A 19,179-nucleotide genomic window follows, 5' to 3' on the forward strand; every position below is an offset into this window, starting at 1 on the left:
AGGAGACAGGTTTCAATTTGTTGACAAACTACAAAGTTATCTGCTTTGCTGAAATAATATCATTTACAGAATAATAAACTTATCTCATATTTATTTGAATCCTAAATACCATTTCTCAGACTTCAGAACCTATAGAATCTTTTTCTCATTGGAACTCTAGTTCATTACAATATCTCATAGATTCTGAAACTCATTGTTTTTCACATTTTAATATCTCTGAATTCAAGATGTGTCTTTTAAAAATATCAATGGTATGGCATAATTTAGTTGGTATGTGTTGTTTTTTTTTCTTTCTTGGGTAACACAAAATAATGGTGAATCTTAAATTCCACGATTTCGTAGCATTTCTATGCAATATATTATATACTAATAACTATTATATAAGCTTTTTTATTTCAAAGTATTCAGTTGATCAGAAAACTTTTTGATGTGTTATTAAGAAAATGTAGTGAGATGAAAAAACTGCTTAAGAAAAAACCTTAACAATGGGAGGAAAAATGTTACAAACGGAGTTTAGTTATTACAGAAAGCCTTTTTCATGTGTTTTCTTGTTGGCATTTGATTATGAACTTTCTGCTTTTCTACCTCCCTTATTTCTGTATTTTTTCCTTTTTTGCGACTAGCATTTTACTCTTTTCCTGCCATCAATAAGATTGAGGGGGAGATTCCTCTGAAAAACCGGTTAAAAAGGCCAAAGGTTATGTCCAAAAGGTAAGGTACTTAAATAATTAGGCCTCACGGATGTGGCTCAGTGGTTGAGCTTGGACCTGTGAACCAGGAGGTCAGGGTTGCATTCCAGGTTAGGGCACATGCCCTGCTTGTGGGCTCCATCCCCAGTGGGGGCGTGCAGGAGGCAGCCAATAAGTGCTTCTCTGTCATCATGGATGTTTCTTTCCCTCTCCCTGAAACCAATAAAAATATGTTGGATATATATATATATATATATATATATATATATATATATATATATATATATATAGGGTTTATTTAAAAAACGGAACGAATTGCCGAATATCCAAGGGCCACCAGCCTAACACGCTGTAAAACTTAATGGGCTGTACAACTGGCACCAAGGACCCTGAACATGACTAGGAAACAGAAATAAGTCTGCCGGGGCTATTTTCATCCAAGTGTGACTGACACGCGCCATCCGTTTCTTAAAAATAAAAACCTCTTAATGAACAACACAGCAAATGAAGTGCCACAATTAACTTGTTCCTGGAAATAGGAACAAGCAGTTACTGCTTTTCAAGCCAGACACCAGCAGACCTTCCCTCCCCACCCCCCACCTTTGTTTGACTAGAACTTGAGCAAGCCGCAGGCCCGGGCGGCGGGGCGGGCTGCAGAGAGCGCGGGGTCCGGGGCTCTGAGCGGGGAGCGCCCACGCGCCGCCCGCTCCGACCGGGCGGGACCCTGTGCGACGGGTCCCGCAGGCCCCGCCTCGGCACGTCCCGGGCGCGGGGTGGGTGGCGGTGGGCTCGCAGCCCGCGGCCGCCCTCGGGTGTGCGGGGGCGTGGGCGGCGGAGATAAGGCTCCGCCGGCAGGACTCGGCGCTGCCAGCCGCCCGGGCGTGGCGCCGCCGGCCCCGCGGGGCACACCTCCGGGCGCCGCCCCCCGCGCGCCGTCACGTGACGCAAAGGGGCGTGGCCGCGGCCGGCGCGCGGCCTGGGCGGGACATGGACGGGGAGGGCGCTCGGCTGTGAAGATTCTCCGCGGCTCCGGGGACCCAGAGAGGCGGCGACACGGCCGATGACAACATTAGGCCGCGACGCGCTCCGGGCCGGGCGGTAGGGGTAGGGGCAGCCCCGGGCGGCTGCTGCAGCGGTAGCTTTCGCCGCGGCGGCCAACGCCACCGCTTCCCCACAGCCCGAGGCAGGTGGGGGCCCGCCCCGGCCGGAGGACCGCGGGGCCGGAGTTCCCGCTCCCCCGCCCCCCAGCCCCCCGGAGCGGCTAGCCGGCAGCGCCTCCGCGGCGGTGAGACCCAGCCCTCGGTCTGGGCTGTCTTCCCAGCTTCCGCCGCCGGCGACGGGGGCCGGGAGAAGTTGAGGTCCGCGTGCAGGGCCCCAGAAGAACCGGCCCGCTGGGCCCCGCCAATCCGGGCGCTCCGCACCGGTGAGTGTCGCGCGGGTCCCTGAGTTGGGGGGGCGGGGGGTTCGCACCCCTACGGACCTGCACCTCCCTGGCCTCGCGTTCTGAGCTGGGGCCGCGGGGACTGCGGGCACCCGCCCCGGGGAGTTCCTCGCGGGCGCCTTTGTCCCCTCCGGAGGGGGGATTCCGGAGGCCGGCGCGGGCGGCGTGTGTGGGGCCCAGGGTGCGAGCGTTTGCATCCTGACCCTGCGGGGAGGGGCGAGCCTGTGGGCCGCCCTGTGCCTGCCTTCTCCCGAAGTTTGGGGGAGGGAGGGGGGGACGGCGGGGTCTCGGCTGGCGCCCGGTGCGGTGAAGGTGAGGCTGGGGCTTTCCGGTGCCAGCCCCGGGGAGGCGGCGGCTGTGCGGAGCCGCAGGCTGCACCGCCCTGGCACAGCCCGATGATACCGCGCCGCTCCTCCAGGCTCAGTTCCTGTGGCCTTCTGGTAAGGCAGGAGGAAGGCGAAACCGCTGCGGTGCTGGTAAATGTAAAGTTTGTTTCGAAGCCCATTCCCACGAGTGGAATCTGGGTCTCAGGAGCTAGCTTGTTCACACGGAGTGTGCTTTATGGTTCATTGAGACACCCACTCCAGACCGGCGGAGGCGAAGCAACTGTAGATGCAGATTTTCCATTCACAAAAGTCATTTAACACTTGGCGAGGTACCTCTGCGCGGGGGAACTTACCCCGTTTCATCTTATCTAAATGCTGTCTGAAATGATAGGTAACTTGGGCTCCTTAAACAGATTACAAAACTTATCAGATGACATAAGCATATTTGCCTTAAATACATCATTTCATGATTTTTTTTTTTTTTTGCCTTTCTGATGCTGGAAGACTCAGATGACATCTGTGTAGTATTTTAATGCCCTGTGTATGTTAGAATTATTAGGGCTTATTAACTCGCCCAGAAAGTAAGGCTTTTTTAGGAGAGCAAGGATTGTGGTGGAGCATGGGTGGTTTGCTCCCTAGGGTTTGTGCATCCCATCAGGCATCATCTGAACTGATCATCCTCTGAGAGACTGTGGTCAATTTCTGTGCTTGCTAGAACCTGTTTTGGAATGAAATCACTGAGATCATGCTAGTTTTGTAAAACAGGTTGGAGAAGGAAGAGTAAGGGAATGCAGTTTGTCCTCTTGAAAATACAGCTAATATCAAATATCTGTTATTTTTTTATAGCAATTATGCATGGATGACTACGGTATGCTTGTTCAGAGTACTAGGAAAGGGAATAGACGAAACATAAGAACTACCTTTTAGGTCTTTAATTATGGAGATTAAGTCCTTGCGGTCAAATTCCATGTGAACCATTTGAGCTACAGTGCATTGTACACAGGTGCTTAGAAATGCCTGTTTAATTAAAAAATGATCATGGTTTATTTTTCTTTCATTGAATCATAATATTTATTTAATACTTATTGTATTTGATCTGTAAAAGATGCTGTATTTTTTCAGTTAGAATGTTACTACATTGTAGAGGCAATCAAATGCGTCTTTTAAAAATACTTACTGATTTTGAGAGAGAAACAGAGATAGATAGTTCCACTTACTTATGCATTCATTGGTTGCTTCTTGAATGTGCCCTGATTGAGGATCAAACCTGCAACCTTGGCATATCAGGATGATACTAACCAGCTGAGTTATCCAGCCAGGGCTAATCAAATGTTTCTTAGAACACATTTATGGCACTTAGGACTTTGGTTTTTTGTCTCATTTTGAATTGAAAAACCCTTAAAATATGCTTTGAGAAGAAATATACAATTCTAAAGAAAACGAAAAGGTACACCTAAGCCATAAAAAAAAATAAGAAATATACAATTAAGAACAGATTGTAGAATTTCTTTAACTAGAGCGTTCTTAGTACATTTAAATTTGGTTTATCAATAGTCCTCCAAGAACAGGTTACTTTTATTGAAGCATGAAGGACAAAATAAAGAATTGATACTTGGCATTCTAATATTATTTTAAAAAATTATTATCCTAATAGCAATACCTGAAGAATTACATTTTAATATTTATATTATTTCTAAAGCTGAACACATTGATAGTAATGATCTCTGAGCATTGGGGGATTCAAAAATGTAAGACAAAGGCCCTAGCTTATGATCTACATATGATCTAATATGATCTACAAATAATATGTAAATACAAGTTGCATAAAAAGCTTCTAAGTACTTTATTAATGAAGGTGGCTGTTTTTAAGGAGATTGATAGAGGTACTTGATTATAGCAATTGCAGTTGCGGCTGAAGTATTTATAGTAGTTTCCTTGTAAATGGGACAGAGAAAGAGATGTCTGGACTAATGTGAGAAGATTTCATGTCAGTATAGGGGAAACCCTTTAGAGATTTTTGGATTTTTCCTTCCTTCCACCTTGGTCCCCACCCCCTCATATATCTTCTCAAAGGTGTGAAGCTGAGGCTCTCATGTGGAAGCCCTGATAGATGGGATTTTTCCTCCTGAAAAATGTTATCAGGTTTGCAGGCTTTCTTCAGAGACCTTGTAGGGAAGGAATCCTTGCCTGTGTTATTTAACTTTGTTAACGTTGCAAACAGTGTAATATGTCCATGATAGCAAGGACTTTGTCTATTTTGCTCATCATTGATCCTACAAATGTTTTTGAATGAAAAAATGTAGTTCCAAATACATGACTAGAAAACAAAAAGGAGTATGTGATAATGTATGTGTAAAGTAGATACAAAGCTGTGAGATAATGAAGATGATATTGGCTTCCGGAGAGTGGAGCAGGTCTTTTAATCAGGGACTTTTTCTTGGTGGTGGTGATTCTTGAGTTAGGTCATATTGAAAGCGGTATATCTGAAGATAAGCAAGTTTCCTAAGGGGGTAGATAGCATGAACCAAAGCATTTAACTTGCAATCACAGTAGATTAAACAGTGAGTCATTTTTGGTAACATGAAGAATTTTTCTTCTCAGAATAGAACTGTCACCTCTCCAGATAAGATTGTCACACCTTATAAGACTTAAGGTTTTGAGTACTTGAGTTTTGAAAGTGACAGTGAAAGCAAGAGAATTAAATGTAGGACCAGAAAATCTGAATTATATTTCTGATTGTATCTTATACAAACAAGTGTCCTTGGGCAAATCACTGGGCCTTAGTTTTCTCATAATTCTTATCCCATATGAATGAAATTACATAATGTATATGAAAATGCCTTCCTCAGTATTTAGCACCTAGGGGAAATCAACAAATATTAAATTATTTAAAACATTTTTTTTGTCTTTAGATATTTAAAAAATATTTTGGTGTATTTAAGAAATTTAATATCTACTTGACCAAGTGTTACCGTTGTAACTAGCTTGCTGATATTAATAATAAAGGAACAAAGGGGAGGTCAGACATTATAAGTATAGTTGTCTGGGCTGGAAGCTGCAACTTTACACTACCCAGGGAACCACCATTTCATTCCCTGCAGATCGCTGGGGAAAGGGATCAAACAAAGGGGAAGATTGGTATATGCATAGTGAAGGAGCCACATAGGGAAGATGCTTGTCTGTTGGTCTAAACTGGAACTAAGATAATTGGCTAGGGCAGTGGTCGGCAAACCGCGGGTCACAAGCCACATGCGGCTCTTTGACCCCTTGAGTTTTTAGCAAAGGCCAGCTTAGGAGTATCCTAATTAAGTTAATAACAATGTACTTACCTATATAGTTTAAGTTTAAAAAATTTGGCTCGCAAAGAAATTCCAATAGTTGTACTGTTGATATTTGGCTCTGTTGACTAATGAGTTTGCCAACCACTGGGCTAGGGGGTTGAAGCCAGTATAAGCCTGAAAAAATTTGGGAATACATAATTCCCAGGCAATGGAATTCTCTCTTTCTTGTTTCTCCAATTTTGCTACTGCCTCCTTGCACTCATATTCCCTCCATAGCCATGTGGCCCTAGAAGCCACGTGGACCATGGCCATGCCAACTCCACAAGCAATGGACTGTAGCTGGGAATAGGAGCTTGACTAGTCTGATGTGCAAATATGAAGCAGAAACTCTGGGCAGCAGCTTTAATGGTAGCTCAGCTGAAGACATATCTGGACTGGTGTTGGGATGGAGGGAAATAGAGACCTTGGAAACTCAGAATTCCACAGAAATAAAACTTTTCATGCATATAAACATCACTCATTTTCCTGTGTTTGTCTCAGAAAATTCATTGTTTCAGGGCAAAATTAGATGCTTGCTTTTCTTTCAATCAAGCATTTGCTACCTGAAATGAGAGGCTTAATTGTGTTACTTCTTAATATTAACACAAAGATTGGTAGATGCCTCATATTTTTAAAGCTTCAAGGTAGGGATATGTATGGCAGAAAATCTGAGTCTTTAGGCTTTTCTTCTAAACAATCTGTTTTTAAAGAAATTGCTTTACCTATCATGCCATCTGTCTAGTCATTGTTGTGAATAAATGGGATTTTCCTGCTATTAAGAAGAAAAACTACCAAAAATATTCTCTATATGTTTCTAGAGAACTGAGTGATTATAAACCATGAAGGATCTCTACCTGCTGTGTTTTATTTTAGAATTCAGTATTTTCTGAGCATGCTAATAGACTTCTGCATCATTTCTTATCTAAGCTCTTTGTTCCAGTAGCTGTTTGTTCTTTTATGAATTTCAAAATTTCATTATACTTTGTGAAGTCTTTGTAGTGTTTTTACTCTATGGAGTAGTCTGTACTTTGTACTAATATTTGGAAGGGAATTTTATTATTATAGGAAGACTGAAAAGAGTTGGTCTTAAAATGATGCAGAAGCCAGTTACCCACCATCTTCCATATTCACAGAGGACTGAAGAAAAGAGGAAATGGTTTTAGAGTTTGAAGACTGTTCAGAATTAAGAGGAGAAATTTTGATTTAGGGTTGTTAAAAACTTGATAGATTCAAAGGGAGATTATTATAGCTCTCAAAAGTGTCTTAATGGGAGTGGTTAATCGTCATAATAATAGCTAATATGTTTTGACTACTAATCTATATGCTATTTTAAAAGTATTTTACATATGTTATATTTATTCCTCACAATGATCACTCCAAAATCAGGCTATTTTCTTGTCCTTTTTAGGCCTCAGGTACTGAGAACTTAAGTAATAGGTAATAGAACCAGGATTTGAATTAGACTGAGTCACTGGGAGGCTCAGTAGTAGGTGGTGGAGCCTATCAAAAGGATTTGAATTTGAAGTTTAATGAGACCTTTGACTTCAGAGCCTCTTCTTTAGCCACCGAATTATGCTGCCTTGTATAGTTTATTTGCAGTTGCCCCTTACAACAGGTCTTGACCATGTGATATTTGTGAGTCTGTTTTGACTATGATCTGATGAACATACTCTTCGTAGTAAGATGGCATATAACTTCGATTCCTCTCCTACCCCATTTTATGTGTATTTGACTGACATCCTATTTTTTAAGTTTAAAAAGTACAGTAAATTAAATCATTCTTTATTATTTATTTAGTTGCCATTTTTTACTAGGAATTGCCAGGCTCTATTGGAAATAATGGTATAAGAACATGATAGATATAGTATTTTAAAGTGACTTGTTCTAATTTTTTAAATTCATACTTTAATTTTTTTTTTTTTTAAAGAATAAGATATGCACAGAATTGATGTGAGTGATTTTTATGCAGAGTATTTGAAGGCCACAAATATATATAATGGAAATCCTTTTTTCTTTCCATGACCAATCTAAGTTAAGTTTATTTAAGCGATCTCCTGCTGAATTTTCCACTATTAAAGTAACTTGTTTTTTGGTTGCCAAATGCCACATATTAGCAGAAGTACTTTATCAGATTATATATTTTCTAACAAAGAAGGCTAAGGTACCTGAGGAAATTATGAAATACGTGTAGGCATGCTTTGATGGGGTTGGGGAAGTGGTAGAGATGCTGTTATAATGTGGTTATTATTTAACAGAAAAAAGGAGGAAAGTGGAGGTTATGTAATATAGACATGCTATTTATGCAGCTTTGCCAAAAAGCTGCATTTATCACTGCAAGTCTGTCCCCTGCTGATTGACGGGAAAGGGACTGGACAAAGGCAGTTTAGACACATGCCTGAGTGAGGTGGGAAGGGGCCTCCCTGCTTGTGGGTCAGACACATCTGGAAGCCAGTCACTGGCCAGAATGGGGGTGGCCACAGCATTTAAATTTCCAAATAAAGAAAGTTCCCTCTCATCTCTCTGGCATGCTGGGTTCCTGGCTTCCCTGTGTCAGGGGCTGTGCTCCCCTTTGCCCACATGGCTCATGGCCATGTTGGACTCCACACATGGACTAATGGACTTTAATTAGCTGGGATGCTAAACTGTACCTGACTACAACATGGAACGGAAGCTCTGGGCACTGGCCATGCTCTGGCTTTACTGCACTACCAGCAGCCCCTATTTCAGGACTGGCTTGGGGGAAATGGGATATTATAATGTGAGGAATGTAACTTTACTCAAATAAAGCCTTTTTCCATATCCCATCTTCCCATGGCGGTGTGTGTGTGTGTGTGTGTGTGTGTGTGTGTGTGTGTGTGTGTCTGTGTCTGAAAATGCTTATTTCAGCAGTACCCCAAGAACCTCGGCCTTATTACCATAAGCAGAACAATCCAATCTAAGTAACATTATTATTGGGTTAGAATAATGAGGTAGGATGCCTTGGATATGAGGGCATAGGTACATTGTTCAAGTGAAGAGGAAGGTGAGGAACTTCGGAAAACTAGCTATGCTTACTGTATAATTTTGCCTATTGTTTTGACTATAACATTTAAGATTAGCAATCCAGAAATGAAGAAAAACAGTGCTGTGTATCATAGTAGGGAGTTTGTACTAGTTTCTAGGCTGTTTTGCAAGTTGTGGATACTTGAGGGAGAGAACCAAGATAGTGGCGTAGGTAAACCACAACCACATCAAAATTACAGCTAAAACATATAACAATCTTCATTCAGAACCACCTGAAAGCTAGCTGAATTCAAGTCCTACAACTAGAGAAGTAAAGAAGAAAAATACGTTGAGACTGGTAGTAGGGGCAGAGGGCCGGAACGGGCTGTTCTGATACCCACATGTGGTGTGTTTTAATGGGGAGGGATATCTCTGAGGCTTTGGTGAGGAGCAAAGGGCTTCAGAGCTGGGAAGAGAAGTGCCCATAACTTCAGGGTGTAAAAACCAGCAGGAATTGTGGCTGAGTTACATGGAGGCTGCTGGAGACTCAGGCAATCCCTCTTAAAGGGCTAACACACAAACTTACTTGGTCCTGCTCTCTCAGAGCTCCAGTGCTGGGCAGCAGCATTGGAGGACCCAGGAACATACAGGGAGGAACTGGATTGTATAGCATCTGGGCAGGAACTTGGGGGTGGCTTTCTCCCAGATGGAGGTGCTCTCAGGATAGCCCTCTCCCTTCCATCCCCCCAACCTTGAGCTGACTGGTGGAAATATCTGAGTTTCCATCAGCTTACCTCACACTGTTTGTTACACCCTTCTGATTCCTTGAGACCCTGCCCCATTCAACTTGCAGCCCCACCCAAGCTGTTTGCAATGGCTTTTTTCTATGAATGGCCTGTCCTGGCTCAGGCTTCAGGCTTTGCTAAAATCTCTTAAACAAGCAGCAGCTGGCATCAGCATGTGCCAAACTTATCAGTAAGAGGCTCAAGACTTGTCACTACCACCAGCCTGCCTTGCTTCACAATTGGGCCTCGCCCTGGGCACTTCCAAGCACAATACAAATAGTAGCCATTTGCAGATCACTTGATAGCTCTTGCTGGGTAGCCCCAGGCAGTGGCTGAGTTTGCATCTCTTGGGAGACCCCAGAGCCAGAGAACCTGATGGATAGCTTAAGATCATACCAGATTACAACTCTACATATCCACAAGTGACACACTCATGGAGCAGACTCAGTGAGCACTACAGCCCCACAGCAGCTCTTTTACTGTAGTTGCAACTGGTCCTCACAGCCAATTGGCCTGGAGGTCAGTTCCAATGATGCCAGCAGTAATCAAGGTTCAACTACAAGACTGTGCACACAGCCCACATAGTGGTGTACCTAGAGTGCCCAGCTTAGGGGACTGAGAAGCCTGAGCCACTGGGCCCTACAGGACACCTACTACTCAAGGCCACTTTACCAATTCCAGGAGACATAGCAGCTCTACCTAATACATAAAAACAAACACAGGGAAGCAGCCAAAATGCGGAAATAAAGAAAAATGTCACAAATGAAAGAATGGAAGAAATCTCCAGAAAGAGAAATAAATGAAATTGAAGCAAGCAACTATTGGATACGGAGTTCAAAACAATGGTTATAAGGTTGCTCAAGGATCTTAGTGAGACCTTCAAGGGACTCAAAGAGAGCTTCAAGGGGCTTAAGTGAGACTTACAAGGATCTTAGAATTTCAAAGACATAAAAAAGGACCAGTCAGAAATTAAGCATACACTAACTGAAATAAAGAATAATTCACAGGGATTTAACAGTAGAGTAGAGGATTCTGAGAATCAAACAGCAATATGAAATATGAGGAAGCAAAAAACACCCAGTCATAGAAGAGCAAAAAGAAAAGAATCCAAAAATATGAAGATAGGGTAAGGAGCCTCTGGGACAACTTCAAGCATATGAAATATGAGGAAGCTCAGAGAGTTCCAACCAAGAGGCATCCAAAGAGGACTACACCAAGACATATCATAATTAAAATGCCTATCATAATTAAAATGCCTAAGGTTAAAACAAAGAGAGAATCTCAAAAACAGCAAGGGAAAAGCAATTAGTTACCTACAAGGGAGTACCCATATGACTGGCAGCTGATTTCTCAGCAGAAAGTTTGCAGGTCAGAAGGGAGTGGCAAGAACTATTCAGAGTAATGAATAGCAAGGACCTACAACCAAGATTACCCAGCAAAACTCTCATTTAGAATTAAAGGTCAGATAAAGAGCTTTCAGACAAGAAAAAGCTCAAGGAGCTCATCACCACCAAACTACATAAATTACATGAAATGTTTAAGGGTATTCTTTAAAAAGAAGAGGAGAAAGAGGAAGGAGAAGGAAGAGGGATAAAAAGTACGAACAATAAAATGGCAATAAGTAAATATTTATCAACAATTGAATTAAAACCAAAATAAATGAACAAGGAATCTAAAGAGCAAAATAAACTGATGAATAAAATAGAACTATGGAAACATGGAACAGACTGATAAATCTCAGAGGGAAGGGAGGGAATGGGGAGAGATTAACCAAAAATGTTATATGTATATATGAATTATCTATGGACATAGGCAATAAGGTGATGAAGGCCTGGGTGGGTTGGGTACTGGGTGGAGGGAGGCAATGGGGAGAATAAAAGGTAACATTGTAATACTCTTAACAATAAGGGAAGTATGGAGAGGCAGAATAGTATAGGCTCGGGGATCCAACTGTTTAAATTCAGAACCTGTGCAGCCATTTACTAGCTCATTGCCCTACCCCTACGTTGACATGTGGTGGCTGCAGGGGAAGAAAATGGTGTATTTAATCAGAGTGAGACCCAGCGGTGCATCCTGTGAGTTCTCCATGGTTCTTATGTGGTATCAAAGACGTCTGGAAGTCTTCACATAATCATAGTGAAGGGATTAGAAATTAGTAGGGAGCCAGCAAGTCTGTCATGAGGCTAGGGAGGGATCAAGCGAATGAGGTTGTGGGTAGAGCAGCTACAGCAGATTTAGCTCAATGTCCAGCATAGTTTGTGCTCTTTCTTGTGGAATAGTTCAAACTGGAAAGTGGTGGCTCAGCCAATGAAATAATTTCTCAATCATTTTCTCTATCACCATCCTCCCTCCATTGAGGTGGGGTCATGTGACTGGTTTTTGCCATTGGAATGTGAGTGGAAATATGTTGTAACTTCTGGGTTGAGGTGACTGAAAGCAGGTATTCTTCCTCTACTTTCTCTCTTTCCGCCCAGAGGCCAGATGTAGAGGCTGAGGCTCTTATGAGTTGATAGAGCCATAAGGTTGAAAGGATCTAGAGTCCCTAAATTAGCATGTGGGAAAAAGCTGTGCACCAAATAGGAGCACCCACACTAGATTTTAATTTTAATGAACATTTTTAATTACATTAAGTGATTGAAAATTTGGAATTTATTAATTAGGCAGCTAGTGTTGCCTTAATTATAAACATGAGCTGCATAAAAAAGGTATTTGAGGCTCTAATAGTACTAATACCAACAGGAGCTGAGGTGGGACCAAGTTAGGAGATCTACTGGATACTGTTCCAATATATATATATGAGCATATGTCATTATGACTCTCTAAGGGCCAATAGCCAAATCTTAACAGGCTGTGAGGAACCAGAGGGCAGTCCATGTGTCTGCATTCAGACAAATCATAACATCCTAAAGCTTTTCTCTATTCCCACTTACTCTCATAAGAGTAACAAGCAGATGCCAGGCTGTTGTGGCTCAGTGGTTGAGTGTAACCCATGAACCAGGAGGCCACAGTTCGATTCCCAGTCAGGGCACATGCCTGGGTTGTGGGCTCGATCCCCAGTAAGGTGAATGCAGAAAGCAGCCTATCGATTCTCTCCCATCGTCCCATCATTAATGTTTCTAATTCTCTTTCCCTTTTTCTCTCTGAAATCAATAAATCTCAATCTCTCTCTCTCTCTCTCTCTCTCTCTCTCTCTCTCTCTCTCTCTCTCTCTTTCCTCCCTCCCACACACACACACAAAATGAAGAGCAGAGAGAAACTACAAAAATTTTTCTTTAAAAGTCTGAAGAGTTCCCTTAGAGCAGGCTTTCTCAGCTTGAAACTGTTGACATTTTGGGCTACATATTGTTGTGAGTGGCTGGCCTGTGCATTGCAGAATGTACAGCAGCATCCTGGTTCTCATTAGATGCTAGTAGCACCCCCCGGAGTTATATAGCCAAAAATGTCCCTGTATATTGCAAATATCCCCTGGGTACAAACTCACCCCCCAGAGAACCATTGCCTTAAAAACCGAGTTAACCTGAAATTTTAAACTGAAAGAAACATCTTATAGTAAAGGATTTTTTCTCCTCTTAGGAAATGAGTGGAATTCATGGGGGAGGTTTATTTATGAATTTGAAACAAAGAAAGCTATGTTGATTTTATGAAACACCAGTTTCTTTTAAATATTGATCCACACTTTTAAATGATCCATTTTGACATAAGTATTTTCCATTTTGTCTTTTGTTTCTATTCCTTCTGAACAGCTATATTTCTTATTTCCTAGATAAGTATATCTCTCTCCTGCTCTTCCACACAAATAACTCCAGCTGTCATGTCCATAGATTCTCTCTAAATGATGAAAACCAGTAAGTAGTTGGAATTAATCAGTGATACATTTTGTGGCTGTAAGACAAATTATGATTTTAATTAAATTCAGAAAATATGTGATTTTTTGGTATTCCCCAAGGTTTTTTGTTTTGTTATATTGATCAATTTTCTTTCAGGATCATACTTTTTTTTTTTTTTTTTTTTTAATATGTTTTTTATTGATTTTTGAGGAAGGGAGAGAAATAGAGTTAGAAACATCAATGAGAGAGAGTCATCGATCAGCTGCCTCTTGCACACCCCCTACTGGGGATATGCCCGCAACCAAGGTACATGCCCTTGACCAGAATCGAACCCGGGGCCCTTCAGTCCCCAAGCCGACGCTCTATCCATTGAGCCAAACCAGTCCTGGCAGGATCATTCATTCTTTTCTTTTCTTTTTTTTTTTTAATATATTTTATTGATTTTGTACAGAGAGGAAGGGAGAGAGATACAGAGTTAGAAACATCGATGAGAGAGAGTCATCGATCAGCTGCCTCTTGCACACCCCCTACTGGGGATGTGTCCGCAACCAAGGTACATGCCCTTGACCGGAATCGAACCCGGGTCCCTTCAGTCCCCAAGCTGACGCTCTATCCATTGAGCCAAACCGGTTTCGGCCAGGATCATACTTTCAATATAAGAATTATCTCCATAGTTTCTTATTTTTGGTAGTCATTCTTAGGTATTAAAAATCATAGATCCTTTTGAATTAGCAAGCAGAAGTGTAACTATGTCTTGGTTACTTACATGATAAGTTAAAGATGATGATTTCTTTCATTGTGGTAATTTACACCTAGAATTCAAAATCCAGAAGCATCTAGACCAGAGTGAAATACCCAGGTTTTTTTTTTTTTTTTTTTTTTTTTTTTTCATGTTCAAGATAGAAAGCCATTCATAATCTGTATTAAAATATATGAAGAAATGGTTTTGGGGGATTAAGAAAATCAATAATAAAATTCTTTAAGATTGTCTTAAATTAACTTGAGATCTTACATTTCAAGCTTTGATCCTTTGTAAAGAACCCTCTGCTTAAGTGTAAATATAAATTTTACTTGTAGGAAACTGGGTAACTTTTGGTTTATTGTAACCAGTTATCATACTTAACAAATGAGAAACACATTCATTTTTTTTTCTAGTATCCTGATTTAAAACCAGGTTCATATTTTCCTTAGAAAAGGATCTTTCAAGAAAACTGAAAATGTATGCTGAATCAGGTAGTAAATTAAAATATCCAATTTTAAAAACAGACTTAAAATCCAAGGGAGACATTTAATATATAAGACTAGATTATTACTGTATGATTGCCAGTATCATATTTGCTAGCACTGTCCTTTGGTGGCCTTGATTTATTGCTGTCTCAGAAACCCTCTTTAAGACCTCTGTCACAGATAGGCTTGTACAACCTAGAATTACGAACACCAACTGATTTAGTAAACAGATGCACTGGGAAAATATGAACCTGCCAGACGTGTTGTCTTTCCTATTAAGTAAGTAACCGTGTGACCTTGGCAGCCACTTGGTCTCTGTGGGTCTTAGTAAAATGGAGAGTTTGGAAAAGATAGCCTATTAGGTTCTTTTGAGGATTCCTAAAAGATGTTAGGGGCTAGAATTCCAAATAGATAATATATTATGTAATAGTCTTATAACAGTTCTGAAATAGATGGTATTATTCCCTTTTTATGGATCTACTTATTCATGTTGTACAGACTCCATGTTCAAGTAACATGCCCAGTCTAGGAGGCAAGAAAGAAGTTGAACGTTAGCCTATGTCATTTATGGCCATGTTGTTTTTAGTATACCGTACTATACTGTCTCCCAAGCCATGTTGCTATAGATCACCAGATTTTATTCTTAAAACTTGCTCCATTTCTTAGTCTGTAGTTTGTAATAAATGCACTTTTGCATTACATGATCAGTTATTCTGCAAAACCAGAAGTTAGGGATCAGGCCTATGAGCTGAATACAAATACAAATGTGACCAAAATACAAATCTGACCAGTTTTTAAGTAAACATACTAGGATTTATATGTCTAAAAGTTAGCTTGAATTCATTTTTAGTAATGTCACTGTTATTCAAAAATACTTTTGACAGCTTTGTCATTTCTTTAGTGCCTTCAGCCTCATTCTTTTTTTCTTTTTTTTTAATTTTTTATTGTTGAAAGTTTTACTTATGTCTCCTTTTCCTCCTATTGACTTCTCCCCACCCGCTCCTGCCCTCCAGCACATGTCCCCACCTTCCCAGCCTCATTCTTTTAATCTACATTCTATGGTGGGAAATGGCATCTTTAGAAAATGGATTTGATATTTGGAAAGAGTGGGAAGTCATTCTGAATGGAATTTCATACATAAAATTAAGGATCAACATGAGAAATGCCATTTTAGTTAAAAAAAAAAAAGCAGTAACCAAAGGAATAAAACCTATAGATAGCTAAGAAAATGATTAGAAAAGGAGTTCCAAAATTGCTTTGTGTGGTAACAACTTGAAATGGTCTCTAAAAATGACTACTCTAAATGAAGATAACCTTTTATTTGTATGTAAACTCTGTTATATTAGTTAAAATTATATCTTAAAGTTATACTTGTTAGTCTGTGTTTGCCACTTAGGCCAGTGCTATGCTAATTTAGCTTGCACTTTATTTTATTTTATTTTTTTTTTAAATATATTTTATTGATTTTGTACAGAGAGGAAGGGAGAGAGATAGTTTAGAAACATCGATGAGAGAGAGTCATCGATCAGCTGCCTCTTGCACACCCCCTACTGAGGATGTGCCTGCAACCAAGGTACATGCCCTTGACCGGAATCGAACCCGGGACCTTTCAGTCCCCAAGCCGACGCTCTATCCATTGAGCCAAACCGGTTTCGGCTAGCTTGCACTTTAGAGAACAAGAATTGATGAATGAATTATCGATGTCAGGTATTTCCACTTTAAAGGAGATCAGAATCTGTAGAGCATGTGTTTACATAATAATTCTTGGTTATATGCATAATATTTTAATTCTTGGTTATATTCATACTTACTATGTAATTTGTGTTTATAGTTATCCATGTTGAGATTTAATTCCAGGCAGCTACTTCATCTTATTTTCTAGTACGATCTAAAACTACTTCTGTTGCCTCAGTGAACTCTTTGATGAAGATTTACAAGTATTAATAAATTAAATTTTGGGGTGGCAAAAATTATCTTAGGCTGCCTTATACACTTATTACTGAATGGCTTTTGAATATCAGTGCTATACTCTGGTAGTGCAGATAATCTACATATATAATGAGCCACGGTTGTAACTACCACAGGCTCTACCAAACTCCAGGCTGCAAGCACGGCAGGTGAATGGGCTGAACTGCTGACCTCTCAAGAGAGAGAGAAAGGCAGGGCTGATCATTAGCGGCTGTGGCTGCTGGTGAGGCCTGGAGAGAGAAGCAGGCTTCGGATCAGACCCTGATTCTCTCTCTGGGCCTCATCAGCAATCAAGCCTCTCTTGCTCTCCTAGAGGTCAGCAGTTAAGCCTGCTCACAGGGAGCCAAGCCTCTCTTTCTCTTCCGGCCTCTAGTGGGGACCACTGATGAGCCCCGTCTCTCTGATCAATCCCAGGTATAGGCCTGACATGCTGACTGGCATAGAAACTGGCCAATCAGAACCAAATCTGGTCAAAACTGGTTTGGCTCAGTGGATAGATCGTCAGCCTGTGGACTGAAAGGTCCCAGGTTCAACTCTGGTAAAGGACATGTACCTTGGTTGCGGGCGCACATTCCCAATGGGGGATGTGCAGGAGGCAGCTGATCGGTATTTCTCTTTCATCGATGTTTCTAACTCTTTATCCCTCTCTCTTCCTCTCTGTAAAAAATCAATAAAATATATTTAAAAAGGAACCAAATCTGGGTGAGCTGTGAGGAGCCAATGGCTGCCTAAGGGGTGGAGCTTTTGTAGTGTCATAAAAACCGACCAATCAGAACCTAATCTGGGTGAACTGTGAAGGCAGAACCTAAGGTGGGGGTTTTAAGGCCAACTGCTGTTTGTGTAAGGTGTAAGAAAGTGGTTCAATTTTTTAATGACAGGCTTGGCAGTATAGTGCATATGGTTGGCTATAAGTCTAGATATAGGGATTACATGTTTTTGTCTGCTAAAAGCATCTCGTGATGAAAAAGGGCCCTCCCCCGCCCATTTAAGCAATACGATATAATCTATACTACTAAAAGGGTAATATGCTAATTAGACTGGGTTGACCTGGCAGAGGCAGTTAGGGGCGATAAGGCCAGCAGGGGATGGCAGTTGTGGGCGAGATCAGGCTTGCAGGGGAGGGCAGTTGTAGGGGAGATCAGGCTGACAGGGGAGGCCAGTTAGGGGCAATCAGGCAGGCAGAGGCAGTTAGGGGCGATCAGGCCAGCAGGGAAGAGCAGTTAGGGACAAGATCAGGCTGGCATGGGAAGGCAGTTAGGGGCAATCAGGCAGGCAGGCAGAAAGGTTAGGGGTGATTGGGCTAGCAGGGGGCAAGGTAGGGGCATCAGGCCAGCAAGCAGAGGGGTTAGGGGTAATCAGGCAGGCAGGCAGGTGAGCCATTCGTCCCCGATTGTGAGCAGATATCCCCCGAGTGGTTCCCAGATTGGAGAGGGTGCAGGCTGGGCTGAAGAAACTTCCCCCCTCCCCCATGCACAAATTTTGTGCACTGGGCCTCCAGCAAGCAATGATATACCTCTAGATCTCTTGTTGCATAGAGGGGCTTGTGATGGGAAGATTTTTATATTTTTAAGGTATTATTTTTCTTAATTTAAACTTCCAGATGATACAGTCTGATGAAGCTACCTAATTTGTAAGTATTAATGAATGATAAAAATAAATCTCTAGTCCGCCCACACCGCTTTTTTAAAATCCTCACCTAAGAATATGTTTTTTATTTTTATGACAACATGTTTTTCTTTTAAATATTATATCTTTGTAATATTTAGAGAGATGGGAAGACAGAGAGAGAGAGAGAGAGAGAGAGAGAGAGAGAGAGAGAGAGAGAGAGAGAGAGAGAAGCAGAGAGAAACATTGATCGGTTGCTTTTTGTAGGCACCCTGGCCAGGGGATCAAACCGTCTACCTTTTGGTGTATGGATGATCAAGCCACCCAGCCAGGGCTAGTCTTTTTTTTTTTTTTAAATTAATTAATTCTTTAAAATATTTTAAATTTATCCTCTCTCTTGAAAGTATTACAGATGGCCCTTTTTCCCTCCATTGGCTCCCCTCTCCCTTACTCCTGCTCCCTCCCCAGGCCTTCACTATACTATTGTCTGTCCATGGGTTATGCCTATTGGCTGTCCATAGGTTATGCATATAAATTCTTTGGTTAAGATCTTTTCCCCCACCCCCCTCTGAAATACACCAGTCTGTTACTTGCTTCATTGTCTCTGGATCTATTTTGTTTGTCACTTATTTTGTTTAATACAGTGGTTGGCAAACTCATTAGTCAACAGAGCCAAATATCAACAGTACAACTATTGGAATTTCTTTGAGAGCCAAATTTTTTAAACTTAAACTATATAGGTAGGTACATTGTTATTAACTTAATTAGGGTACTCCTAAGCTTGCCTTTGCTAAAAACTCAAGGGGCCAAGGAGCCACATATGGCTGACCACTGGTTTAATAGATTCCACATATAAATGAGATCATGTGGTGCTTTTCTTTCTCTGACTGGCTTATTTCACCCTGAAAAATATTCTCCATGTCCCTCCATGCTGTCTGGAATGATAAGAGATCCTTCTTTTGTATAGTTACACAGTATTCCATTGTATAAAAACAGTGAGGAGTTTCCT

General features: G+C 41.5%; 1 protein-coding gene across 6 annotated transcripts in view; it reads left to right on the forward strand.

The window, feature by feature from the left end:
- The first annotated feature begins 1,656 nt into the window (after window positions 1-1,656).
- OSBPL8 (oxysterol binding protein like 8) overlaps window positions 1,657-19,179 on the forward strand; it is a 142,407-nt gene continuing 124,884 nt past the window's right edge. For 4 of the 6 annotated variants that reach the window (XM_084876283.1, XM_084876286.1, XM_084876285.1 and 1 more), the window contains exon 1: window positions 1,658-2,112. The gene's annotated coding sequence lies outside the window, so the exon portion shown is untranslated. Of the gene's footprint in view, window positions 2,113-19,179 lie in introns of all 6 variants that reach the window. The other 2 variants (XM_084876284.1, XM_084876288.1) reach the window with 1 other exon arrangement.

This window comes from Pipistrellus hanaki, assembly GCF_964339955.1.
Source record: "Pipistrellus hanaki genome assembly, chromosome: 3".
NCBI classification, from domain to species: Eukaryota; Metazoa; Chordata; class Mammalia; order Chiroptera; family Vespertilionidae; genus Pipistrellus; species Pipistrellus hanaki.